Source organism: Lissotriton vulgaris, chromosome 9 (genome assembly GCF_964263255.1).
Source record: "Lissotriton vulgaris chromosome 9, aLisVul1.2, whole genome shotgun sequence".
Classification (NCBI taxonomy): Eukaryota; Metazoa; Chordata; class Amphibia; order Caudata; family Salamandridae; genus Lissotriton; species Lissotriton vulgaris.
Window position 1 is genome coordinate 1,000,165,943 of NC_141697.1, and position 27,782 is coordinate 1,000,193,724.

A 27,782-nucleotide genomic window follows, 5' to 3' on the forward strand; every position below is an offset into this window, starting at 1 on the left:
TCGATGTATCTATACCACCGTATGATGTGCTTCTTGCAGATGTCATGGTGTTCGCCGAAGAGGACCTGTCTCTCCCAGTAGCCCATATGCATACAGGCATAACTGGGAGAGAAACAGGCCCCCATGGCGACACCTCTAATCTGCTGGTAGTATTGATTATGGAACATAAAGTAGTTATTATGTAGGCAGAAACTAATCATGGCAATCAACATTCTGTTATGTTCTAACAGTTCAATCAGCCTCTGTCCCAGATAAAACTGGATTGCTCGTACCCCATCCGCATGTACTATACTGGTGTACAGTGACGTAACGTCTAAAGTTATCAACCAATATTCTGGATTCCACTCAATCTCCTTGATCTTTCTTATAAAGTCGCTGGAATCCTGGATATATGATGGGAGTCCACAGACGTACTCTTGTAAAAAAGAGTCCACATAGATTGTAGTCTTCTCTAGAAGCCCCCCACATGCTGAGATAATAGGTCGCCCTGGGGGCTTTGTGGCGTCCTTGTGGACTTTGGGGATGAGGTATAGGACTGGAGTGATGGGGTGATCATTCTTCAAAAACTTTAGTTCATCCATACTGATAAGACCTGATGAACGCCATCCCATCAGCAAGGAATAAAAGTCAGATTGAGCTTTTCTGACCACCCCTACATCACAATGTTTGTAGTAGTTGGTATCATTTAGCTGATGGAGGGCTTCCTCCATATACAGGCTTCTTGGCCACAATACGACGTTGCCGCCTTTGTCCGATTGACGTACAATCATGTTGCCATCTTTTTGGATTTTGTTAACGAGATCAGTATATTTCTGGTTTTGCCTGTGTTTGTGTTTTCTGATTTTAAGCGTCTTTTCATACAGGCCCTTTATCTCCTTAGTAGCTGCCTCATGAAAAATGTTGATGTTATCATATAACATTAGTGGCGTAAAGGTGGAACGTGGTTTGAACTTTGTTTGGCTGCTTAGATGAGTGGTTAGTATATCCTGCACACTCTGTGAGACTGATTGTTCTAATCTCAATGCATCCATGTCCTGCATTAGTGGCACATCGTTTGCTGCCAATCCCAACCTTGTTGTTGTATTCTCAATTCTCTCAGACCCCCTACGTGACTTGCTATTGATAAAATGTTTTCTTAACTTCAATTTGCGCGTACATTTAAATAAGCCTATTCGCGTTCCAGCGTAATTGAAGTCGCTCGGTGGGCAAAAAGAAAAAAGACAAGCCCATCGACAAAATGTGCAATTCTAAATCCGATAGCTTCGTCGGGGTAAGATTTATTACTGAGAGACCAAAATTATAAGCTGTTGACAAACCAGTTAGTTTTTGTTCCACTGCCTGTTTTGATTTCTTCTCTTTGGTTTCGCGCATATATATATATATATATATATATATATATATATATATATATATATATATATATATATATATATATATATATATATATATATATATATATATATATATATATATATATATATATATATATATATATATATATATATACATATACATATACATATATATATATATATATATATATATATATATATATATATATATATATATATATATATATATATATATATATATATATATATATATATATATACTTCAGACCTTGGTCATTTTAAGCAAATATCTTTTGTTGGCATGTGTTGCAGGGAGTGTACACTGTTCTTAGTTTTTAATACTCTGTGGTGTATTTCTCATGAGAGTTTCACTGTCTTTTGTTGGCATGTGTTGCATGGAGTGTACACTGTTCTTAGTTTTTAATACTCTGTGGAGTATTTCCCATGAGAGTTTCACTGTCTACAAACAGTGTGGTACAGAATACACTTTCTCCATAAAGTAAACACTGTTTACAGCACCCACTTTTCTACTAATGTCTACTTCATTTCTCAATGTAGGTTCGGTGACTGTGAGGGGTTTGATACAGATAATAGCTGTCCGTAGTAGGGCATTAATTATGGAACAGACATTGGGTATCTTGAGTAACGTGGCTTTCTCTGAACAATTGTATACATATTGAACACTGTATGCAATGAGAGTTTCCCATATATCTGTGGTTGATTGTTAATGGTAAGTAGGTTAACTATGAAGAGTATAGTTTCGGGCAATGGTGCACAAACACATGCTTGCTACACCCAAGGGAGTTTTTCGATGATGTCATTAATGATGCCTCATCATATTGTGAACTGTGTTGTACTTAGTGACAGGCCTGTAATGTCATACTAGTTTATAGAGTAGTTTGTACAAAAAAAGCTTAGATGCAGTGATGCCATCAATTATGTAATTTGAGGTTTCATAAGTAATTTCATCAATGTTATGTCATGAGTGATGTAATATGTGAGTTCATGAGCAGTGCATGGCTGGGGTGCAAATTATAGTTAGCTCTGCTTGCGATAACTGGTGAATGTATGTGTTTTTATAGTTCAAAACGTTAATGCTGTCACTGACATAGTCACCTAACTATGATTTTACTTTACTTTTACTATAACCTTTGTTCTTTTTCACTAAAGCTCTAAGTTAAAAAAAGTAGTAAGAATAGATCTTTCTATCACACCAAACTATGACACAACTTTTGCTTTTTTCAGTGAATTTCTAGGTTTTTTTAAACGTGAAGTAATATTCTATTACTATATGTAAAGCCAACCCCCAGCTGTGCACAGAATTCAGCCATACATGGCAGGGGAAGTTGTCCAGAGGGGTTGGCAACAAGGCCTGGCCTGTGGTAGAGATTGCACTCCAATAAACGAAAGGTGTCTTTTGAAAAGAAGAGGGGGCCCGCCCTGCCTAATAAGGCCCTGGGGACCCTATACCAAAGTAATTAATCTTTTTCAAAGGGGAGGGGGGCCACAGGGCCCTTCCTCCCCAAGAACATTTTTGCCCCGTGTACCCCATCTCCTGGGGCTTGAGTTTAATATAGGTGGATGCCCTGGTGCCCACTCACGGTACCTACCATACACAACGTTGAGGAACATGAGGGGATTCGAAAGGCCCCAATGGCCCCAGCCAGCTCTCTCCATGCTGCGGGAGCCGCATTGCTCCTGCCTGCTGGAAGCAGCAGTTTATGCTGCTCCCTCAGGGAGGAAGTAATATCTTGATGTTTCCTTCCCCTCATTAGTGCTGACAGGGAAACAGATATCAAGTCTGAGCCCAGCCAGCAGGAGCATTTTAAAAGCTTCCACCTGCTGGGAGCAGACTTTGTGTTTGCTACGGTGAGGTGGTAGATTTAGAAATGCTCCCACCAGGCAGGAGCAAACAAGTTTCTCTCCCCGATGCAGGCAGGAAAACTGCTGCCTCCAGTTTGTGGGGTCCCGAGGTCCATGTAAAGGCTCAGGGATGGGACCTCATGACAGCCCTTGGGGATGGTGTCCCTTGGGCAGATTTACACCAAATCACAAAAAGCACAATCTGCTCACCAAAATCAACTTTACTGCAAAATTTGATGTAGGTGTGCTCTGCAGTTTTTGCGATAGTGCTTTTAAAGAAGTCTTCAGGAAATGCAAGAGGATTTTGTGTTTTAGGATCCCCTTTTTTCTCAGCCCGGATCACCAGGTCCATGCACAAACTAGGAAAAACAGAGCACTTTGGAAAGTTTTGTGGAGATTTGTCAAATGGTACCAACGTTATTAGCAACAGAAAAAAGGCATTTCCTATGGACATTCACCTAACTTTATCTACTCATTGGTGACCCAGTGGTGACCCCTGTTACTTTTCTTTCTTACCCTGTACTTTGCAGGAAGCCCTGCACGGCCTCATTTGATGTCACATGCTTTGCTAGCAGTAAACGCCGGCTGGCCTCAATTCCTTCTGCCTGCACTATATATCCTACATTATTGATGACATATACATTTGCAGCAAGCAATGTTTCATTTTGTTTTCTCCTGGGCTTGCTTCGTGCGTTTAGTTGTATGGTACATTTTGTGCGCATCTGCCTATGACTTCTTGCTTAGGTCTGTGTCTGTCACCTCCTGAAATCCAGATATTCCGTTTGACACCAGGTCAGTTCTGTGTGCCGGTAGTTATTAGATTTAGTGACTGGTTTATGTATTTTCAAAATACCATCAGATAACAAATATGTCTTGTGCAATATTAATAGGCTAAAAAGCAAACACACTGCCTGATTTAGCTTGCCTGGTGCAATGTTATATACCAAATGCCCCACAATGAATTCAAATCTAGAATGGAGTTTACAAGTAATCTCATAACCAATAGGTCTGGCTTCCATTTCGAGTTCTGAATAAGACAATTACAAAAGCCTCTAACATTGGAAAAAGAAAACAAAATGACCAAAAAACTATAACCTTCACTATGCCATGCTTCAACGCTATAAAGAATTTATTGTGTGATGATTTAGTGTATTCATAGTAATACAAGCACTCCGTTGGAGGTGGAATGATACACCTAACAGCCAATAGCATGTGCTTTCAAAGAAATACTTCTCCTGGAAAACCTGAAGCTGACTGTATATGTTAGAAATTGGTAACAGTAGGTTATCTGGACGGCTGTATTATTAAGCCAGACCTAAAAATGAACACTAAGGGGGTCATTAGGATGGCGGATGGACTGGAGTCCGTCCGCCATCCTGGTGTAAATTGGGACCGTCCACCATACATGCGGGGGTCCCGCACACCCGATCAGGATGCGTCCGCCACCATGGTGGAAAGATCCTGCATTTTAACATTGCAGCGCGTGCGGCTGGCAGCAGCACTCGCTGCAATGTTTAAATGCCATGTCGTGTATTTTACAGCCCTACGTGGCAGGCACCACATGGTGCCTGCCACATTGTTCTATGAAATGTAAGGGGGTGCCATGGGTACCCCCAGTGCACCCTCACCTCCCCTGCACAAGGGGAGCCTGCAACGGTCCCCCTTCACTAATCCCCACCTGCCTATTCATAGCGCCATCGCCGCCATGGAAAGGCCTGAAATACCAAACATCATGATTTGGTGGATGGTGCCAGTGAGGTACCACCACCATTTCTGGCCATCGGATCCGTCCGTCAGGCATTCTGTAGGATTGCTTTTGGTGAACTCGTGGCAGATGGTCTTCGAGTCCACCGCGGTCCGAGCGAGATTTTCTCCGCCATCGTAATATGGCAGGGGGCGAATTTGTGGTACGAATGTGGAACGCCCGCCAGGGCATGGCTGGTGGTGATGGGCCTTCCGCAATCGTAATCGGCCCCTAAATTATTTTACGAAGCACTAGCGAAAAACACTAAGTCAATCATTAGCTAGATGATATTGTACTTTTCATCTACATACCCCAATTTATGATAACTACAGGGCCAGGCAGTCCTCAACCCCCTTCAGACGTACCTTTCCTCCCCTATAACTTTGCCTACCTGTGCAGTTTCCAGGTCTATTGACCCTGTCCTAAGCCCACATGAAAAGGCTGGCAAAGGCCCATCATTTCCAGGATGCACTGCCCTTCATGATCCCCTCAATATCTACCTAACTGCTAGAGCTTCCTCGGTCAACAGTCTCCCAAAGACTTGGGATGAGCTCTCAGCCTAAAACAAGGATAAGATGTTCATTTAGAGCTGACAATAAAGGTATACCACTCAAAAATTGAAGATATGCCATTCACCCATCTCACGGTGCCCTGGCCACATTTACAGGTGATAGAAATGCTTTAGTTACAGCTGCAGAGGAAGTCAGCTCTGGTGTCAGAAACACCCTCACGGCCACTGGATGAATAGTTGAAAAGGCTTTTCAAGGCCTACACTTTGTAAGCCGGCATTCCAATAGCATGTTAGATGTGTTCAAACCTGCAACCACAGTCTGGCACTAAGGGATAGTTAAAAATATAAATATAAATTGGTAAGTCGGCACTCTATCATGAAGACTCAATAAAGTTTCAAGACTTTCTCACCTCAATTATCCAGGAATAAAACACCTTAATTATTTTGTCATCTTAACGAAATCCTGACAACCAAGTGGAAAGTCTAGAAATCTGAATATAATACCATGGCCTTTGTTTTTTTCTTTGCCACCCATTAATCTGTGAGCCACCTACCCTACCAGTAAAACCAAACAATACAACCCCCCACTGCATTTGAAAATGATGTGTAGCTACTATCCATAACCTTCTCCGATAATCATGTTGTTACATTATAAGGTCTTTCAGGCCAGCGAAAATCTAATGTCTCTGTTACCACACATTTCAAGCCCATCCTTTTTCTCGACGAACCACACATCACCATCTCCCTCCCATACCTGCCAACCTAAACAAAGATTTCATTGTGTGAAGAGTGGGCAGGGCCTTGGGTTGGCCTTGTAGGGAGAATTACCTAAGAGGCACTTTTGCACCCGACCTGACTTCAGCCCCCTACTCCAAAAATACATAAATGCTTGTTGTGGCTGGTGCTGATGTACTGGGGTGTTTTCACATCCCTTAACCCCTTCGATGCTCATGACTGAACGGTTCCGTCATGAGCGTCGGTTGGCCTGTGCTATTCAATGCGCTATACAATTCCTTGAACTTGAATTTGTGCTCAATGACGGAAACACTCCGTCATGAGCCCGTTGGCTCATTAGAACCTTCAGCACAGCGCTGAAGGTGTTAATGGACATCGCTACTTCAAAGCCTCCTAAAACGAGCTGAAAATCCACTATTTACTTTGGTTTTCAGCTTGTTTTCTATGTCAGTTGGCAGGTCTGCCATCCTGCTGCAAAAGGCCACCATCCCTCTTTCCCCACCAACTTGCAGGAAAAATGATAGTGTCCCAGCAGCCCCTGAAAGTAACAATCTGTGAGGAGTGTAATGCTGACAAAAGTCTGATTGAAGCTGCATTTCAACCTGTAACTTTTGCCAATTGGGCGAATCTAGACAGGAAGCAACCATATCTAAATCACTCTTGGTCGTGCTCTAAAGGGAACAGTCCAGCCAAAGCAAAGGCTCTGAACGGAACACAAGCAACCTAAGACTAGTTTTAGCGTTATTGAGCCACATCAGTGAGGTAATAATAGTAATAATAATGACTTTATTGCATGATTAATTAAAATCTTACAAATAGAAATCATCACTACACAGCCCTTTTAAAACATAACTATAAATCCGAGATCCATCTTAAACCATAGACAAGAGACTATCCACTGCGAATAGTAGAGAATACATTATATACACTAATTTAGTTCATCATTATCGCAAGTCAACAAGTCAAATCTTAAAACAGGAATAATTGACAGGTAATAAATTAATTACTTATGTGCAAATTTGTGTGTGCAATTCAGAATTTTTCTCTAGCTATTAGTAACTACCAAATTTCCTGTGCTCAAATCACTGACTTCCAATTTCTTTTTCGCTAGAATCGAAAATTTGGTAACATTTGCATTCATTATTATATCCATAGGCTTAAAACAAACTACCAGTGCTTGTCTACATGATCTTACACCTTTTTCAATAAAACAATTTTTTAAATATCTCATTCTTTCTTCCTTCATTGATGTACCTATACAAACCAAATGTATAATATGTTCTTCCAATTGGTTGCATAGTCTGCATGGAGTCTGCTTGGTTGGTCTCAGCCAGGGCATTGCATGCATTAGTCCTGGAAGGTAGCCAAATTTGCTTTAATAAATATATTGTTTGTTTGTACTGTCCAAGGTATTTCTAGATATGGCTGGGCTTTAAGGATCGTATATACTCATTCACTATCATCCAAGCATGTGTTCGCTTACTAAACAACTCTTTATCTTTCAGAAGGGATAGGTGTTTTGTTATTCTATTAATTATTACTTTAAAGGATAGTGGTGTTAAGGTCATTTCTCAAATCTTGTGTACTGGCAACTCTTTCAGGGCTGTTTGAAGATATTTAAAAAATGAGAGTTTGATTCAGTTGCATTTCCTGACAGAGTATACTACTCATTGTTGGATTTTGTTTCCATATCTTTATATACTGACCCATCCTTGTAATTTGCTGTTTACAGAATCCAAGTTCCAATCTAAAATGTGCTTGTGATGCATTAGCCAGAAGGCAAAACAAATATTTTAAAATTTTGGTTATGGCATTTTTCAATAGTGTGGAGTCCATATCGCAGAGGACTTCACTTCCATAGGTAAGGCTGAGCAGCAGTTTCACTTGTATAGCCTTTAGTAGTGGAAGATAGGTTGGCCCACCCAGAGAGCTATGTAATTATCGAAAAGCCATAAGTAAGGAATTACTTCTTATTTTCAGCTCTGTTTTATGTTGTGCAAATGAGCCCTTGTCGTCAAACAGTATACTAAGATATTTATAAGCTTTCACTTGTTCAAACTGCCGACTTTGCAGATACCATTTATATTTACTATCGGTTGATAACCTATTGCTAACTTCCATTACTTTCGTTTTTGTTTCATTTATTACCATCTTGTTCTTAATTGAATATATTGATATTTTGTTTATAAGTCAATGCAAACCTATCTTTGTTTTACTGAGCAAAACAACATAATCGTCAGATAATAAATTTGAAATTTGTTTATCTGCTAATTTCGGTGAGTGAGCCAACTCGTTGTCTAGTGTTTCCATTAGGTCATATAAAAATAAGTTGAATAAATACGGTGCCTAAACCCATCTGTTTTAGACCCATCAGTGAGGTACACACCTTGGATCTAGTAGCACAGCAAGCACGGGAGGCACGTTTGGACAAACCCATCACACTTAGGGCATCAAATTAAACCAGCAAAAATTTAGGAGTGAAATGCTTGAAAAAGTATCAGTTGCTGGCAACTGCTCCAGCAATATTCTAGTCCATTATCTTTCCAGCCCACTGTGCCACTCCAGACAAAGCTCAACCGGAAGCAAATCATTATTACTCCAAAAGCAACAGTTTAGCACAAATTGTGAGCCTGTGTCACCTCCAAATGGGAACTTAAGCAACCCTCGATCAATGTCAGCCTTCTTTAACCTCAATATTGAGATATCTTGTTGATCCTACAGCATAGTGAGCATAGGCCTCACATCCAGTCTTACCTGTCACACTTAAGGTATTACTTTTAAGCACCTAAAGGTGATGAGTGACATTCTTAGAAAAGCGTCAGTCAGGCTGCATTCAGCCTAACATTAGTTTCCCCCCTGAACCAGTACAGACAAGGAGCGATCTTATACAATTATCACTCCCTTCTCCTTCAGAAGCCTACAATTAATTCTTCCTGAGACAAGAGTATTAGCCAGAAAAAGTTATCTATGCCTCAAACCTTCTACTTTCTAAGCCACCAACAGAACCTTAGCGCTTAACCACTTACTTAAGTCTGCAATACAGTGCAAGACTTCCTCAGCTCATCACTTCTTCGAACAAATAAAGTTTGCACTACCCTCACAGCGCCTTCTGCTCTTGAGAAAATAGGGCCTCATTTTCGAGGTCATAGCTGCACGTTTGCACCACCAGAGGGTCACTTGTTTGATGCTCCAGTGGTGTAACGTGCTGCAGCATATTTACAAGGCCACGCAAAGCCACTAATTGGCTTTTCATGGCCTTGTAAGTATGTGCTGCTTTCACGCAGAACACTGCATTAAAGAGGCATACCATATGTGTTCCTGTGGATTTTTCCACGTAACACCCATGGAATCTGAAGCATTCCAAGATTTACGAGGAACCATAAACCTGGTAATGCATCAGCGCGTGGTGAAACAAGGAGAAATTATTTTTTGTCTCCTTGTTTTTTCCCTTCCTATGCCTCCTGCATTCTGCATGATGCATAGAAAGAAGAAAATTACATCAAAGATTGTTTTTGTGCTGGAAGGTGTCTCTTCGTGCACAAAAACAATCATCCCGCAACGCTAGTACAGTTACAACATGACACAAGGGTGTTTGTGTTGGCGCATGGCTGCTGTTTGTTTGCCGGAGAAGGACAGTATCTTGTAGATATGGCATATTCTTGCCCTTTTCTTTTGACCAATGGGAGCACAGGAGGAAGGCCTATTGCGCTGCTGTGTGGCACAATCTTATAAATGAGGCCCATATTTTGGAGAAAAGTGCTAAGTCTTTCAAAGAAATCACTCAACAAAGAGCTACATGGACTTGTTGATTTAATTCTCCCGAATAAATCCATTACCAAGTAGACTGAAATCCTCAGGTTGAACCAGTGGCAGTGGTAACCCAGATTGCATTTCTCACTTTGACATTGTAACCCTTGTTCAAGGTTCCTCGCAAGCACCACCTCCTGATCCTTGATTGCATAAGCCACCAAATAATTCCCGCCAACATAAGCAACTTACAGACTCAACCTTTGAAAAGACAGTTGATGAACTAAACTGAATCCCAACTCTGATTTCATCTGCTCCCATCTACATCCCCACTGACAACACTATCAAATTGCCATACCCCTTCCACAAAAGATGCCCATTACCCTTCTATTTGCAGCCTCTTCCTTCATTTCCCCCTCAAAACCTTTCAATATTTTCCTTACTGGCCTGAATATGCTAATGTTTTGCCATTCTTGAGGGCTACTGATACTTGTACTGAAACTGACTCTGAACCCCTCCTCCATTGGTCCAGACAGTCCTTCACTGCTACAACTTTAAGTGGAATGTAATTGCTTCCAAGCTCTGAAGATAATCTTCAAGCACTCAGCCTCCTATTTTGAGAACAGGAGATGAGAGAGACAGTGAAAAAGAAAAGCATTTCACTATTCGAGGCATGTTTTATGGCATGTATGAGTCAAAGTGTGGGGGGAAATTATGCTGGGGATAGGGGAAGGAAAAGAAGGACACTGCAAACTGCGCAATTGCAAGAATGTAGGGCCTACACCAACCCATGCTCATGTAATAAGAACTTTTATGCACCCCTAGGATGAAAAGTTCCTAGTGTTTCTCTTTTGTATCCAATGCTTCTGTTCTACAGTTCCTGCTGAATGCTTGTTAAATGTAATGACTGTTTTATCTCCACCACCACTACAGGGAGCCTGTCACAACACATTTTCAAATATCTTTATTGCTAGACCACCCTCCCCCTTCACAGACAGTGATCTGCAGTTAAAGGAGTCATCTTGTGCTTAGCAAGCATTGCCCCTGTATGGTGTTTATTCCCTCTGTGAATCCCAATGATTCTCCAAAACACACGTACAGATGGTTCCCTGGGACTAAGAGGAGCCTTACAGCCAATTAGCTGCTGCTCGCTTTGCTCTCGGCCAATCAGAGGCCTGACTCGATGTATTCAAGCCCTCCCTACTGATATCGACAGTAAGGTACTGCCTAACACCTCATCTGCCGACTCCTACTGCTTGTATGAAGCACAGTCATGACCTGGTAGCTGCTGCTCATATTGAATTCCTGTGTGAAAAACACCTCCAGAGTTGAGTACAGATAGTCGCGGCCAGGATGACTCGTGGATGGGAGGGCGGGTGGGGGAGGGGTCATGCGGGTTCGCAGGTGGGGGAGGCAGGGGATGTTCAATGAAATTTATTTCTAAACTAACCTTCCCGGGTCCTTTGACATCACAGCTCCTGTCCGCGTCCTGTTTTACTGCTCTCCTGCTGAACAGGAAGCAGGCAGCCTCCCTCCCTTCAGCCAATCACAATGCTGCACACCCGCAAGGACCCCCCTGGAACTTGGGGACCACCACCTCCCTGGGGCTATTGATAAAATTTTGTGGGGGGCCACATGGAAACCCCCGAGCCCTTGGGACCACCCCTTACCGAGTCTAGAGTTAAAAATGAATGGAGGGCTGCACAGACTCCCACAACCCCGAGACCACCACCTCCCCAAGGCCAGTTATTTTTTTAACCCCTTCTATGCACATGACAAGCTCAGCTCGTCATGCAGCACAGTGCTTGTGTGCTCATGACAAGCTGAGCTCGTCATGACCACACCCGTTTTTATTGCTGTCCAGCACAGCAGGGGAAACTCTCTAGCAGCAATGCGGTTAAAAGAGGGAGGAGGCTGTGCGGCCCCCTCCTGGACCATATACAGCCCTGGGTTCCACCACCTCCCAGGGGCCAGTCCATGCAAATTAAAGAATGCCCCTCCTCCTGGAGCCAATAATGGGCATGGGATTGCCAACCCCCAGTGCCAGCTCCTGCTACGTCCCAGGTTGCCTACCCCTGGAACGTAGCTGTTTGCTTTCTCTTGATGATAGCTTTGGGAGCTCCCACCAATCAAAAGCAAACACTCCAGTTGCAGCAAGCGGCAGCTGTCAAAGTGCTCCCGCCTGCTGCAAGGGGAGGTTTCATCTCTTTCCCTGACATGTGGGCAGGGAAAAAATGAAATATTGCTCTCACACTCAGGGAGCTGCTTTTCCAGTGGCTCTCTTCGTGCAAGAGCAATGCTCTTGCACGATAATGGCAAACACATATTGAATCTTTTGTTTCAAGCAGTAGCTGTCATTGCTGAAGTATCAAGTGCAGCGGCACATGGTCTTGAAGTTGTGAAGGGCCCACTGCACCCCACATTTTTACTGGATTGGTGCCAATTATGAATGACTGCCTTATGGCATATTATGTGCCCTTAGCTTAGGCTGAGCTGATGTGGGAAGCCCTCACATACTTTTAACTTAAGGTCATCTTCATTTCCGTCAACAGGCATCCTGTGCAGTGGAGGACCCTACCTTCATTAACAGATATAAAATACACATCAGTTTTCATGAACAACTGAACGTATAACACTGAATAACACTGATCACATTTAAGAGTCAAGAAATGGGGGTATGTTCATGTGCACTGTAGAGATGTCCACCCCTAAGACATGCAAAGACAGCTTCGGAGGGGAAACAACACTTACAACGCAACTTTTACAACGCACTACCTTTACAACAAAACTTTTACAACGCAACATCCATTACAACGCATACCATTACAACGCAACTATTACAACGCATGTCTCTACAATGCATACCCATACAACGCATGTCATTACAACTCAGTCATTACAACGCATACCATTACAACGCATACCTACACTATCCCTACTGTTGCACCCCCTGGAGTTAGAATAGTAATTTTTACCCCTACACTATCCAATACTTACCCTACTGTTGCACCCCCTGGAGTTAGAATAGTAATTTTTACCCCTACACTATCCAACACTTACCCTACTGTTGCAACCCCCTGGAGTTAGAATAGTAATTTTTACCCCTACACTATCCAATACTTACTATACATGCAATATAATGGTATGTGTTGTAATGGTATGCGTTGTAAATGTAGTATGCGTTGTAGTGGAATGCGTTGTAAAGGTAGTTTCAAAGAATTCGTTGTAATGGCATGCGTTGTAATGGAATGTGTTGTAATGGATGTTGCGGTGTAAAAAATGTGTTGTAAAGGTATGCGTTGTAAAAGTATACGTTGTAACGACATACATCCCTTCGGAGTGATCACTGATTAAACGTATCTACTGCACTTTTAACATTTCATTTTTTTTTTTTTAAGAACTTTTTATTAGCATTTTAGAATAAATACAAGACATATGTCATATGAAATGTGAGACAAGATAATATCAAAAAGAAGTACTAAAACATATGCAATGAGTAATAAAATGAAGAATGAAATGATCCGAGAAAGAAGACAGAAAGGAGAAAAGAGAGAAATAGGAGAAAGAGAAGAGAGGATAGAGGAAAGAACAAAAGGAAAGAAAGGGGCAAGAGAAGGGAAGGGAAGAGAGAAGAGGGAGAAGGGAAAGAGAAGTGGGAAAACTGAGAATCAATCAAGAAGAGATTTGGAGAAAAGATAAGTGGTAAAGGGAAGCCAAAGGAGATCAGATTTGATCTTCAAGGGGACAGAATAGGATGAAGCGATAGCGATCCTATGTTCATCACAAACAAAGTTCCACCAAGTGTGAGTAGAAATTTAAGAATTATCTTTCCAACATGACAAGATAACTTTAAATGCAAGCGAAATAAACAGGTCCAACAATTTTGCAGAAGAAGAGATAATATCTATATCAGACGACAACGATCCTAAGAAAATAGTCTGTACAGATAACTGGGTAGAACAATTAAATACTCGCATACATGTCTTCCAAACTTTCTGCCAAAATGACAAAACATGAGAACATTCAAACAGTAAATGTTTAAGTGACCCAGTTTCTTTAGAACAGGACCAACACAGCAAAGAGGAAGCAGGGGAGAATTTATGAATAGTTACAGGAGTGATAAGGACTCTATGATAAATGAACAACAACGATTGAGTAATACGAGCAGCAGGAGAAACTTTAAACAATTTGGACCATACACGATCCCACATCAAAATAGTGAGAGACATAGTAAGGTCCGTTTCCCATGCAATCTCAACAGCTGATTCAGAACGTTCTGAACTAGGTGACAATAATAGAGTATAAACGAGAGCAGCCTTAGGTTGTTGGGAGGAAAATAAAGGATAAAGGGTAGAGGTAGGGACAACAGAAGGGAAGACATCAGGGATCGTAAGAGAGGCTAAATACAACTGAATGGCAGACGTGATAATGGTATACTCAGAGAGAAATGATGAAGGCAAATCAAACAAACTTTCAAAAAAGGAATGAGAGAATTATTATCAAAAAATTGATGAACAAACACAACATTCTTCTCTTTTCAGTGCTTAAAATAAAGCGGGGAAAATGTTGGCAAACTATTTGAAAATTAAATCTGAACGTAAGAATATTGGCCCCATCTTCAATGATTCTCTAAACAAATTGGTTTCAGCTGATGAGGATATTGCTGATGTATTCCATTCCTATTATCACTCCCTATATACTGATGACACCCGTCCCTCTGATGTAAATCTTTCTTCCTTCTTTGAAAGCCTTCCCCCTCCCCCATCCCTTCCCGAGGAGTTTGCGCTCCTGGAAGAGGAAGTTTCAATACAGGAGGTAACTCGAGCCATTCACTCCCTCAAACGCTCAAAAGCCCCTGGTCCAGATGGCCTTCCTGTCGAATTTTATTCTTCCTTTCATGCCTTTTTTGCCCCTAAACTCCTCAAACTCTTCAACTTCTTTATTAGTAGTGCGAAGGCTTCTGGCTCATTTTTAGATGCACTAATTAACATTTCATTTCTAAACCTCTTCTCTTGCAAAACTGCAGGGCACTCAGTTAGCTCTCTATCTCTCCCTGCTGACCTCGGTGTTTGCCATGATAGCAATTGAGGCCAGAGGATACATTAGGAGAATTTGTGCTGACTATGTGAATATCAATTCCATACTCGCTCTTATAACTTTCTTTATGTCTCATGCATCCCTTTGCCACGTCCTCCTTTCTATGTCTGGCTTTACAACTCATGTTTCCTTCCCTGCTTTGTTGCCTTCTTTGTATGGTCTCTTCTCTTTCGCTTTTTATAAATTATGTTCCTTCTTTTTCTTCTCTGCCTTATTATCCCTCAGTCTCCGATTTTTGCTCTCTCTTTTCTCTCATTCTACCTCCACTTTTCTCACTCTCTCGGTTTCTCCTTCTATTGCTCCCGTTTTTCTTCTTCATCATCCCTTTTCTCTGTCCTCTCTATTTCCCTCCATCCACCTGGCACCTTATTTCCTTTCTCCCCATCTTTCATCCACACCCCTATCCGTCCAGTCTCCTCATCGCTGTTATCCCCTCACTTGTCTTTTTTCAATATTTTTCTCACTTGCAACCTTCATTATAGACCTATGCCAGCCACCGTTCATCAGTCATTCTTTCTCCATCTCCTTTTGCCCCCTCACTGTTACTTAATTTTGATGTCTCATCTTTTCTCTCGACCCTTTTACCCGTTTCTTTAACCTTATCTTACCCCTCTTTTATCCTTCTTACATCTTCCTATGAACACTATTTTCTTTCCCTCATGCTCCCTTCCTTCTTCTTTCTTCCCCTCCTTCTTCCCACTCCTACTCTCCCTTTTCTTGTTCCCTCGCTCTTTTCCCTCATTTCCTACCCTTTACCATGTTCCCCTCTCTCTCTCCTTCAACTTTGTTCCACCTCCTTCCTTTCTCTGTTTTTTCCATACCGTTCCTTATCTCTAGTCTTCCTCTCATTTCCTACCCCATATTCATTCTGTCTCAGCATATCTCCTCTTTCTTTATCTTCTTTCTGTTTCTGTCTCCATGCTCAGATGCCTTCTTTCCATTCATTTTCATCATACTTAAAGACTCACGAAAAAAAATGGAGTTACTGTAAATGAGTGAACGAGTGTGAAGCTGGCGATGGTGTACGGTCTTGTAATAATGAAAAAGCTGGAAACTGGCCCAATACCCTTTGGATTGGAGAGAATAAGGAGCATATTTAGAATAAAATGAAGAAGTGTGTTGTTAAGCCAAGAAGGCTAACAACATGCTTCGTCACTCTAGAAATGCGGGGCGGCACCATACTTACCAGAATATGGCGCAGCCCTGCGTTTCCCCCTGCACTGGCGCTAACTTCAGCTGCCTAGCACCAAAGCAGGCACCCTTGCACCACAATGCAAAGGTGCCTGTTTTAAGGGGAAGAATGTTTATGTGCAGGAAGGTCCCCCTCCCTGCACATAAGCAATAAATAAAAAACAAATGCCATTTTGCAACTTCTATGTGTGCTGCTTAATGCACATAGAAGTTGCAAAACAGCATTTTTTTAAAATGATTGTTTATCTGCAGGAAGGGGGACCTTCCTGCACATAAAAAAATCATTGGCATTTTGCTGTTTCTATGTGTGCTGCACACGGCAGCACACATGCATTTCTCCTCGTTTCCCTGGTCTTAGTTTTGGTGCTGCCTCCTATTTACTTTGCTCTTGTAAAAAAGGGACAGCGTCAAAATCATTGAGTGTTGCGGCTGACCACTTACCACAATACCCATTACCCGCCTCTTTCACGCTAAGTGTAGCATGAAAGGGGACCTTATTTACAAGGCAGCGTTAAGCCACTTGTAACGCTGCCTGGTAAATAAGGTGAAGCTCCTATCGCCACCACTAAAAGTGACGTTGTGGTGGTGATAGGGGCTTGTAAACATGCCCCCAAGTAAGATTGATGAATAAAGAATGGGTAATACATTGCTCAACTCAATGCAACCAGAAGTCATCAACTATTGTGTTTATATGGGAAGCAATAAGAAATGCTAGCCCAGTCTTACAACATCATGATGATGGCCCCTGAATGGAAGGCCACGCATCTTCTCCTGCTATCTATTCTAGGTCACGTGTCAAGTGAGGAGATTACCTCCAACATCAGGTGCGCCATGAGGGCTTGTAATGTCTTTTTCTGTGACGTCAAAGATATGCAAATTGATTCCCAAACAATCGTGATCCTTTAGGGAATAAATTGCTGGTAAGAATGTATATTCCAGGGAGGGGGGTGAAAATAATACGCGTGTCCTCAAAGATGCGAAGTTGCTTCGGCTCGATATAGGTGAATTGATTGATCAAGCTGAACTGTCCAGAGGTTTAAAAAATGTCAACTCGAAAATCGATGGTTACAAAAGAGCAGAAACATTCAAAAAGCAATGTTCTCAAAATGTAAGCGGCACTTTTATTAAATGGATGATGGACGATTTTGTGTGGAAACAGTGCTTAATTTGAAAAATGTTAAGTTTAAGGGCCTAAAGTGTTTCTTATGAGAAGGGCACCGGTGCAGATGAATGATGGGGTTGCAGAATACTAGTTTTGATTCCATCTCATGCCCTTTTCTTTCACCACCTTAGCTTCTTCACTCAGGTTGTTTTTCATCACCACTTTATCATTTTGACACTGTTTTCAAATATTTCTCTTATTGTTTCTTTTTCACTTTTCTGTCTTTTTTGTTCCTTCTCTGGGTCAAATTCTGAAAATTAAAAATAACTCCCCACTGCAAAAAATGAATGCCAGCGCCCAGCACCTGCACGTACCTGCACAAATTAAGGAATGCGTGGAAATGTACACATACTTCAAAAACGTTGGTGTGGATCATTTGTACTGCAGATTGCCATGTTTTGTGTTGTTTGTCTTGCATGTCTAGCTATGAACAAAGATGAACTATCATAGCTGAGGATTATTACAATTTAATCTAAACCCTTTGAATGCCACTCCTGTGGACAGCAGGCCCTTGAAATCCTCTAACCCAATGATAATCCACATGACTGCAGAACACCCACAGTTCTCAAGGGACCCTTGTTTTGCATATCATTTGCATTTTCAACTTTACATTTATAGTGAAAAATCTGCATCGTCCTTCTGTGACTTTCCACATTATTCCTTTGTTGTGAAGAAACAAGGTCCTCAAGTTAGGTTGGTTCCAGGATCAGGATTTATTCATAGATAGAGGAACAGCTTAACAACCACGGAGTCTGGCAACCAGCACAGTCAGGCTCCAACTGATTCTCACAGAACCTCTAACAAGGAACATTGATAGAACATTCTAAGTTCTAAGGAACTTGTATGCTAAGAAGCACACAGGTAGAATACAACACACCTCCCTCCATTGAAAAAAAAACCTAAGAGCAAACATTATCTTTCATTTTTACAGGTGGATGCGAAACACGTGAACTTCTCCTAATTACACAATCTGCAACTCTTTGCACAGAGTCATCTTGTCCAACAGGATCATTATCAACAACCCCACGATCACCCAAAACTTCAGAAACATCATCAGTGTTGTTGATAACATCCTGTGAATCAAGAATGGAAACAATAGGTTCAATGATGTTAGATTTAACTAAATTATTGAGAATATATTTTAATTTGTCACGATAAGCTAGAGGTACGTTTCTAACTCTATGCCTAACAGGTACCGCATTGTCTTTAAGAATAATTTTGTGTTTAAATTGGGCATACTCACCTAATTTTTCCTCAAATACATTCGGAAATATATTCTTAATATTATCAACAAATTCGCTATTACTTGAGGTTACAACAAATACTGGCAGCGAAGCATTGGGATCAATGTATACTGGAGGTGAAGTATTGGGATCTAGTTTGATTCCCACCTCTTTTTGGTGAGGCCAACCCAAAATAGACTCCCCTTTACGAGCGATGTAGATTTTAGCATTACTAGACCTGTCTTTGAAATCTACTTTGGCCCAAAAAAAAACAATTAGTTCAATTTTATGTCCTGTATAACTATCAGGTTTGATATCAGGGCTTAAAAATTCCCTATTAGGCCATAACTCTTCAAAAACATCCTTGCCAATAATAGAATACCATGCACAAGAGTCCACTAACATTGAAATCTCCTTACCATCAATGTTAAATATACTCGAAGGAAAACTTTTGCAGTTATCCGAAGAAATACATGAAATGCAGTTGAATTCACTAAATTCTTCAACTAACCCTTCGTCATCAAAAGAAATACAATTTACCTTTTGAGGCGAACGAAACATTTTCCCAAAATGTCCGGACTTTTTACATTTTACACAAATCTTATTTAAAGCAGGACAACTTTTAAAATTCCCCACATGGTCAAAACTTCCACATCTATAACATATTATAAATGTACGTCTATTATTAAATTTATTCTCTTTCGTAAAACCATATTTTTTGAAAGTAGGAAAAACTGTTTTCTTTTGGACTGCTTGACTTTTGACAACTGAAACTTCAGGTATAGACTCTTGTATTTTGACTGACAGACTTTGACTTTGACCTCTTATTTCAGTCACAAACTTTTCTGATTGTTCGATACCTTTCGCTATATTGACTACAGCTTTAAGCAAAGTTTCAGTTCCCAACCACAATCTTTCTTGTATTTTCTTGCTTTTAGTTTTCATCATAATTTGATCCCGAAGAACCTGTTCATAGTTGATAGTGTCGAATGCACAGGATCCAGCTAAAGCACGCAAAGCAGATATATAATTCTCGATAGATTCGTTATCTTTTTGAGCTCTTGAGGAAAATTTAATACGCTCCATGACAGTATTAACTTTTTTCCCAAATCTAATAGTGAGTTGCTTAACAGCAATCTCAAAGACATCAGATTCAGCATCAGAGTCTTCTAATGGAGGCAAATCCGATAACTCTTTGATGCCTTGACCACCTAAAGACAACCGTAAAAGATCTAATTTTCTTTTAGAAGAACAACCATCTTCTTCCAGAACATTTACATATGCTAAAAACATGGGATACCACAAATCCCAATCCATTTTAGGATCCCCAGCAATTGGTAAAAAATGGGATGGAACCATTATATTGGACATGACTACAATCTTAAAAGAATAGTCTTGTGAACAATTAGAAAATATGAAAGACCTGAAAACAAAATAAATACTTTGTTAAATTACTGACTGCATATTAAAAATAAAAAAAAATATTTGTTAACGAGAATACAGACTAATAAGCGTCTGCATCGCTGTGGAATACTTTTGTAGAAATAGCGTGTGAAAACTGTGAACTTTGATCTTGAAAATGAAAACACTCTATTGAGGATAGAACAATTCGTAGACTCGTGAAAATTTCCCAATCCAAGATGGCCGAAACGTGAGAAGGCGTGATGATGTCACTCCCACAGTGCTCTGTGTACCCAGAATGCACTGCAACGATGACGATCGTAAAAGTAAACAGGAGAAGGCTCCGGACGTTCCGAATCACGCAACAAGGAATAAATGACGAAGTCCTCGAGACAGTACAACATGAGTAAGTAACTGTTAATTAAAGGAACATAACTTGGTTACTTTAAGATCGTGAAATAAAAGAAATGGTTTAAGTGTCTGCCGCTTGGTTACTTTAAGATCGTGAAATAAAAGAAATGGTTTAAGTGTCTGCCGCAGGTGCTATCAAGTGCACGGTTTTAAACTAACAGCCGCAGTAGCATTCAACGCTAGATTATAATTAAGGAATAAAATACGAGTGAAACAATGTAGTTCCACCGCCGCTGGTTCAATCAAGGCACAACTAGTAAAACAGCCGCCGGTGCTATCAAGTCACAAGTTCAAGTAAATTAAATTTCTTACTTCCACGAAACACGAAGTGAACGCTGTGTCCTCTTGTAGATCTTATCTCCCCTGGAACAGTACTCCCACTGTCGCCAATATGTTGTGAAGAAACAAGGTCCTCAAGTTAGGTTGGTTCCAGGATCAGGATTTATTCATAGATAGAGGAACAGCTTAACAACCACGGAGACTGGCTACCAGCACATTCAGGCTCCAACTGATTCTCACAGAACCTCTAACAAGGAACATTGATAGAACATTCTAAATTCTAAGAAACTTGTATGCTAAGAAGCACACAGGTAGCATACAACATCCTTCCATCCAATTCAAACTCGGATTTTATGGGCTAACAGCAAAGTACAACAAACAGACTGTAGAAAGGCACTAAGGGCCACATTTATCATTATTTCACGCAACGCAATACGCTGTGCTGTGCTGCATGAAAGGAACTAAGGTAGGGATGTTCCATATATATCAAGATATGGTGCATCCCAGCTCTCTGCCTTCCCTGGTGCACAAACTACTGCCTAGCGACAATGTTGGCCCCTTTGCACTATGGTGCTAGCTTGCCTACATTGCAGGCAGGATTGTTTTTGTGCACACAAGCAATCCTCTGAGGTTTTTCCTCTTTCTAAGTGTGATGCAGAATGTTAGAGGGAAAAAAATGGGGAGAAATATAGATATTTTTCCTCGTTCCCCCTCCCCTGCGCAGGCGTAGTATTTTGATGCATTCCCAGATATGCCAGTCTTGGATAAATCAGATAATGCACCAAAATCCATGGGCGATGCATGAGAACACCCAGGCTCCATCCGTGGAATGCCTCACACGGGCAGAGTAACGCATGGCAGCAACTTGCCTTGCATTGCTCCAGATTTACCAAGCCAAACAGGGCCTCACTAGTGGCCTTGTGTTGCTTTTTAAACGTCATTCTAGGTTTGCATCTCCTTGTGCTACACTGTGTGTCACAATAGCGGCGCAAAACTTTCATAAATATGCCCCTAAACCACCAGCAGTTTTCCATGGATTAACAATTCAGTCAGCTGGTGAATTGCTATCCAGTGGAGATTTGACCAGTTGCCAATTACCATTTGTAGTAAAGTCCACATTTAACACCCACCTCTAAATTAGCCCTGTAAATACCAGTCTCCAAAAAATTGACATGCACCCAAATCAGTCATCTGCCTCAAAATCTCAGGACTGGAGTTAGAGTAGAATATAAACCCAGTTCAGCAACAGCTACAAATTGGTGCAATTTAGAAATGTAATAGAGGTTGAAATATTTGCTGGGAAGATACTTATGAAAGGTTAAATATTTTGTTAGTCAAAAATTTTAGTATATGAGGTAATTTAAGGTGAGTAGTAATGAGAGATCTGAAGAATTAAACAGATACATCGTCCACCAATATCTTAATTGACTGTGTCATTTAAAAGAGGGTGTTCCACTTGGTTTCCAATGCCACACCCTCAGCTGCCTACACTGGGGAAAAGTTGCCAGTGCTGAGCACCAGACACCACCCACTCAAATTAAGCACTGCATAAGACAAACACAATGTTCCTGATTGTGACGAACACATGGTAGTCACAATTAGCAAAAAGCCAAAATGTCCTCCTCATGCTGTCACAGCATGTCACAGCATGTCAGGGATATGCAATTTTTTTTGTTTTCCAGAAACAAATCTCACTTTGACGGCTTGTTTCCACAAAAAAGACATACCGGCCAGCCACACAGTTTTACTTGAAGATCTCATGCTGCATTGGTGGGAGAGAATTTTCATCCAAAGTTCCACCCCTGCGTGCCGAGGGACTCTAGGTTTGAAGAGTGGGTCACTTAGGGCCTGTCAGAGCCGAGGCTTCCTGCCTCAGAGTTTTTCTGACACACCCTCCAAAGTATAAATGCTGCCTAAAGGCTTTAATTTCTTTGACCTCTAGTCAAATTGTGACTGAAAACTCATAATGTGTACCAAGCCAAATACCCCTGGAAGAGGACCACAGAGTGAAAGGAGTGAGGGGCCTCAAATGGTGTCTACTAGCTTCAGAACTTGAGGAGCCACAGAGAGAACCAGAGATCCAAGATTTTTCATCAGATCCACACCGTGCCTGCGCCTGCTGAATAGTGCTCTTCTCCCAGAGGAGGACATCACATCCCTCCTCTTTTCATCAACATGTACATGGAGTTCAGGTGTTACAAATCGGCAGCAATCCTGAAAAGATGCTGACTCCCCAGAAGGCTCCTTGGCAGGCAGGTATCATATGGAAACTCAGAACGTCTTGTCTTGACTTGCAAACACAACAGGTGATGGACCGAATGTGGATCAATGTCACACACTCATCCCAGTCCAAAGATCTGGGCCCAAATCCATCGTTTTTTGCACTCCACACCACCCTGGGTTAGACAATGGCGATATGCAAATCAGCTCTGACCCTGTGCCCCATGGGAACAGTCCAGTCCGAACTACAAAAGCCATGTCCTTCCCAGAACGGAATCAAGCGTCTGAGGACCGGACCGGTTTCGAGGTAACACCTCTCATCAGCCCGGCTAGCTTGACTCCAGTGGTGTGGAGTGCCTGGGACCCACGTCTGGGCATCCCCAGCGCACTTAGGGCGGAATATGCAAACACAACAGGTGATGGAGCGAATGTGGATCAATGTCACACACTCATCCCAGTCCAAAGATCTGGGCCCAAATCCATCGTTTTTTTGCACGCCACACCACCCTGGGTTAGACAATGGCGATATGCAAATCAGCTCTGACCCTGTGCCCCATGGGAACAGTCCAGTCCGAACTACAAAAGCCATGTCCTTCCCAGAAAGGAATCAAGCGTCCGAGGACCGGACCGGTTTTGAGGTAACACCTCTCATCAGCCCGGCTAGCTTGACTCCAGTGGTGTGGAGTGCCTGGGACCCACGTCTGGGCATCCCCAGCGCACTTAGGGCGGAATATGCAAACACAACAGGTGATGGACCGAATGTGGATCAATGTCACACACTCATTCCCAGTCCAAAGATCTGGGCCCAAATCCATCGTTTTTTTGCACTCCACACCACCCTGGGTTAGACAATGGCGATATGCAAATCAGCTCTGACCCTGTGCCCCATGGGAACAGTCCAGTCCGAACTACAAAAGCCATGTCCTTCCCAGAACGGAATCAAGCATCCGAGGACCGGACCGGTTTCGAGGTAACACCTCTCATCAGCCCGGCTAGCTTGACTCCAGTGGTGTGGAGTGCCTGGGACCCACGTCTGGGCATCCCCAGCGCACTTAGGGCGGAATATGCAAACACAACAGGTGATGGACCGAATGTGGATCAATGTCACACGCTCATCCCAGTCCAAAGATCTGGGCCCAAATCCATCGTTTTTTTGCACTCCACACCACCCTGGGTTAGACAATGGCGATATGCAAATCAGCTCTGACCCTGTGCCCCATGGGAACAGTCCAGTCCGAACTACAAAACCCATGTCCTTCCCAGAACGGAATCAAGCATCCGAGGACCGGACCGGTTTCGAGATAACACCTCTCATCAGCCCGGCTAGCGTGACTCCAGTGGTGTGGAGTGCCTGGGACCCACGTCTGGGCATCCCCAGCGCACTTAGGGCGGAATATGCAAACACAACAGGTGATGGACCGAATGTGGATCAATGTCACACACTCATCCCAGTCCAAAGATCTGGGCCCAAATCCATCGTTTTTTTGCACGCCACACCACCCTGGGTTAGACAATGGCGATATGCAAATCAGCTCTGACCCTGTGCCCCATGGGAACAGTCCAGTCCGAACTACAAAAGCCATGTCCTTCCCAGAACGGAATCAAGCGTCCGAGGACCGGACCGGTTTCAAGGTAACACCTCTCATCAGCCCGGCTAGCTTGACTCCAGTGGTGTGGAGTGCCTGGGACCCACGTCTGGGCATCCCCAGCGCACTTAGGGCGGAATATGCAAACACAACAGGTGATGGACCGAATGTGGATCAATGTCACACACTCATCCCAGTCCAAAGATCTGGGCCCAAATCCATCGTTTTTTTGCACGCCACACCACCCTGGGTTAGACAATGGCGATATGCAAATCAGCTCTGACCCTGTGCCCCATGGGAACAGTCCAGTCCGAACTACAAAAGCCATGTCCTTCCCAGAACGGAATCAAGCGTCCGAGGACCGGACCGGTTTCGAGGTAACACCTCTCATCAGCCCGGCTAGCTTGACTCCAGTGGTGTGGAGTGCCTGGGACCCACGTCTGGGCATCCCCAGCGCACTTAGGGCGGAATATGCAAACACAACAGGTGATGGACCGAATGTGGATCAATGTCACACACTCATCCCAGTCCAAAGATCTGGGCCCAAATCCATCGTTTTTTTGCACTCCACACCACCCTGGGTTAGACAATGGCGATATGCAAATCAGCTCTGACCCTGTGCCCCATGGGAACAGTCCAGTCCGAACTACAAAAGCCATGTCCTTCCCAGAACGGAATCAAACATCCGAGGACCGGACCGGTTTCGAGGTAACACCTCTCATCAGCCCGGCTAGCTTGACTCCAGTGGTGTGGAGTGCCTGGGACCCACGTCTGGGCATCCCCAGCGCACTTAGGGCGGAATATGCAAACACAACAGGTGATGGACCGAATGTGGATCAATGTCACACACTCATCCCAGTCCAAAGATCTGGGCCCAAATCCATCGTTTTTTTGCACGCCACACCACCCTGGGTTAGACAATGGCGATATGCAAATCAGCTCTGACCCTCTGCCCCATGGGAACAGTCCAGTCCAAACTACAAAAGCCATGTCCTTCCCAGAACGGAATCAAGCGTCCGAGGACCGGACCGGTTTCGAGGTAACACCTCTCATCAGCCCGGCTAGCTTGACTCCAGTGGTGTGGAGTGCCTGGGACCCACGTCTGGGCATCCCCAGCGCACTTAGGGCAGAATATGCAAACACAACAGGTGATGGACCGAATGTGGATCAATGTCACACACTCATCCCAGTCCAAAGATCTGGGCCCAAATCCATCGTTTTTTTGCACGCCACACCACCCTGGGTTAGACAATGGCGATATGCAAATCAGCTCTGACCCTGTGCCCCATGGGAACAGTCCAGTCCGAACTACAAAAGCCATGTCCTTCCCAGAACGGAATCAAGCGTCCGAGGACCGGACCGGTTTCGAGGTAACACCTCTCATCAGCCCGGCTAGCTTGACTCCAGTGGTGTGGAGTGCCTGGGACCCACGTCTGGACATCCCCAGCGCACTTAGGGCGGAATATGCAAACACAACAGGTGATGGACCGAATGTGGATCAATGTCACACACTCATCCCAGTCCAAAGATCTGGGCCCAAATCCATCGTTTTTTTGCACTCCACACCACCCTGGGTTAGACAATGGCGATATGCAAATCAGCTCTGACCCTGTGCCCCATGGGAACAGTCCAGTCCGAACTACAAAAGCCATGTCCTTCCCAGAACGGAATCAAGCATCCGAGGACCGGACCGGTTTCGAGGTAACACCTCTCATCAGCCCGACTAGCTTGACTCCAGTGGTGTGGAGTGCCTGGGACCCACGTCTGGGCATCCCCAGCGCACTTAGGGCGGAATATGCAAACACAACAGGTGATGGACCGAATGTGGATCAATGTCACACACTCATCCCAGTCCAAAGATCTGGGCCCAAATCCATCGTTTTTTTGCACTCCACACCACCCTGGGTTAGACAATGGCGATATGCAAATCAGCTCTGACCCTGTGCCCCATGGGAACAGTCCAGTCCGAACTACAAAAGCCATGTCCTTCCCAGAACGGAATCAAGCATCCGAGGACCGGACCGGTTTCGAGGTAACACCTCTCATCAGCCCGGCTAGCTTGCTTCCAGTGGTGTGGAGTGCCTGGGACCCACGTCTGGGCATCCCCAGCGCACTTAGGGCGGAATATTCATACACAACAGGTGATGGACCGAATGTGGATCAATGTCACACACTCATCCCAGTCCAAAGATCTGGGCCCAAATCCATCGTTTTTTTGCACTCCACACCACCCTGGGTTAGACAATGGTGATATGCAAATCAGCTCTGACCCTGTGCCCCATGGGAACAGTCCAGTCCGAACTACAAAAGCCATGTCCTTCCCAGAACGGAATCAAGCATCCGAGGACCGGACCGGTTTCGAGGTAACACCTCTCATCAGCCCGGCTAGCTTGACTCCAGTGAAGTGGAGTGCCTGGGACCCACGTCTGGGCATCCCCAGCGCACTTAGGGCGGAACATGCAAACACAACAGGTGATGGACCGAATGTGGATCAATGTCACACACTCATCCCAGTCCAAAGATCTGGGTCCAAATCCATCGTTTTTTTGCACTCCACACCACCCTGGGTTAGACAATGGCGATATGCAAATCAGCTCTGACCCTGTGCCCCATGGGAACAGTCCAGTCCGAACTACAAAAGCCATGTCCTTCCCAGAACGGAATCAAGCATCCGAGGACCGGACCGGTTTCGAGGTAACACCTCTCATCAGCCCGGCTAGCTTGACTCCAGTGGTGTGGAGTGCCTGGGACCCACGTCTGGGCATCCCCAGCGCACTTAGGGCGGAATATGCAAACACAACAGGTGATGGACCGAATGTGGATCAATGTCACACACTCATCCCAGTCCAAACATCTGGGCCCAAATCCATTGTTTTTTTGCACTCCACACCACCCTGGGTTAGACAATGGCGATATGCAAATCAGCTCTGACCCTGTGCCCCATGGAAACAGTCCAGTCCGAACTACAAAAGCCATGTCCTTCCCAGAACGGAATCAAGCATCCGAGGACCGGACCGGTTTCAAGGTAACACCTCTCATCAGCCCGGCTAGCTTGACTCCAGTGGTGTGGAGTGCCTGGGACCCACGTCTGGGCATCCCCAGCGCACTTAGGGCGGAATATGCAAACACAACAGATGATGGACCGAATGTGGATCAATGTCACACACTCATCCCAGTCCAAAGATCTGGGCCCAAATCCATCGTTTTTTTGCACTCCACACCACCCTGGGTTAGACAATGGCGATATGCAAATCAGCTCT

General features: G+C 43.4%; 1 protein-coding gene across 1 annotated transcript in view; it reads left to right on the top strand.

Annotated features, from left to right (window-relative positions):
- LOC147692703 (leucine-rich repeat and fibronectin type III domain-containing protein 1-like) overlaps nt 1–27,782 on the top strand; it is a 724,644-nt gene that overhangs the window by 288,004 nt on the left and 408,858 nt on the right. The window lies entirely within an intron of this gene.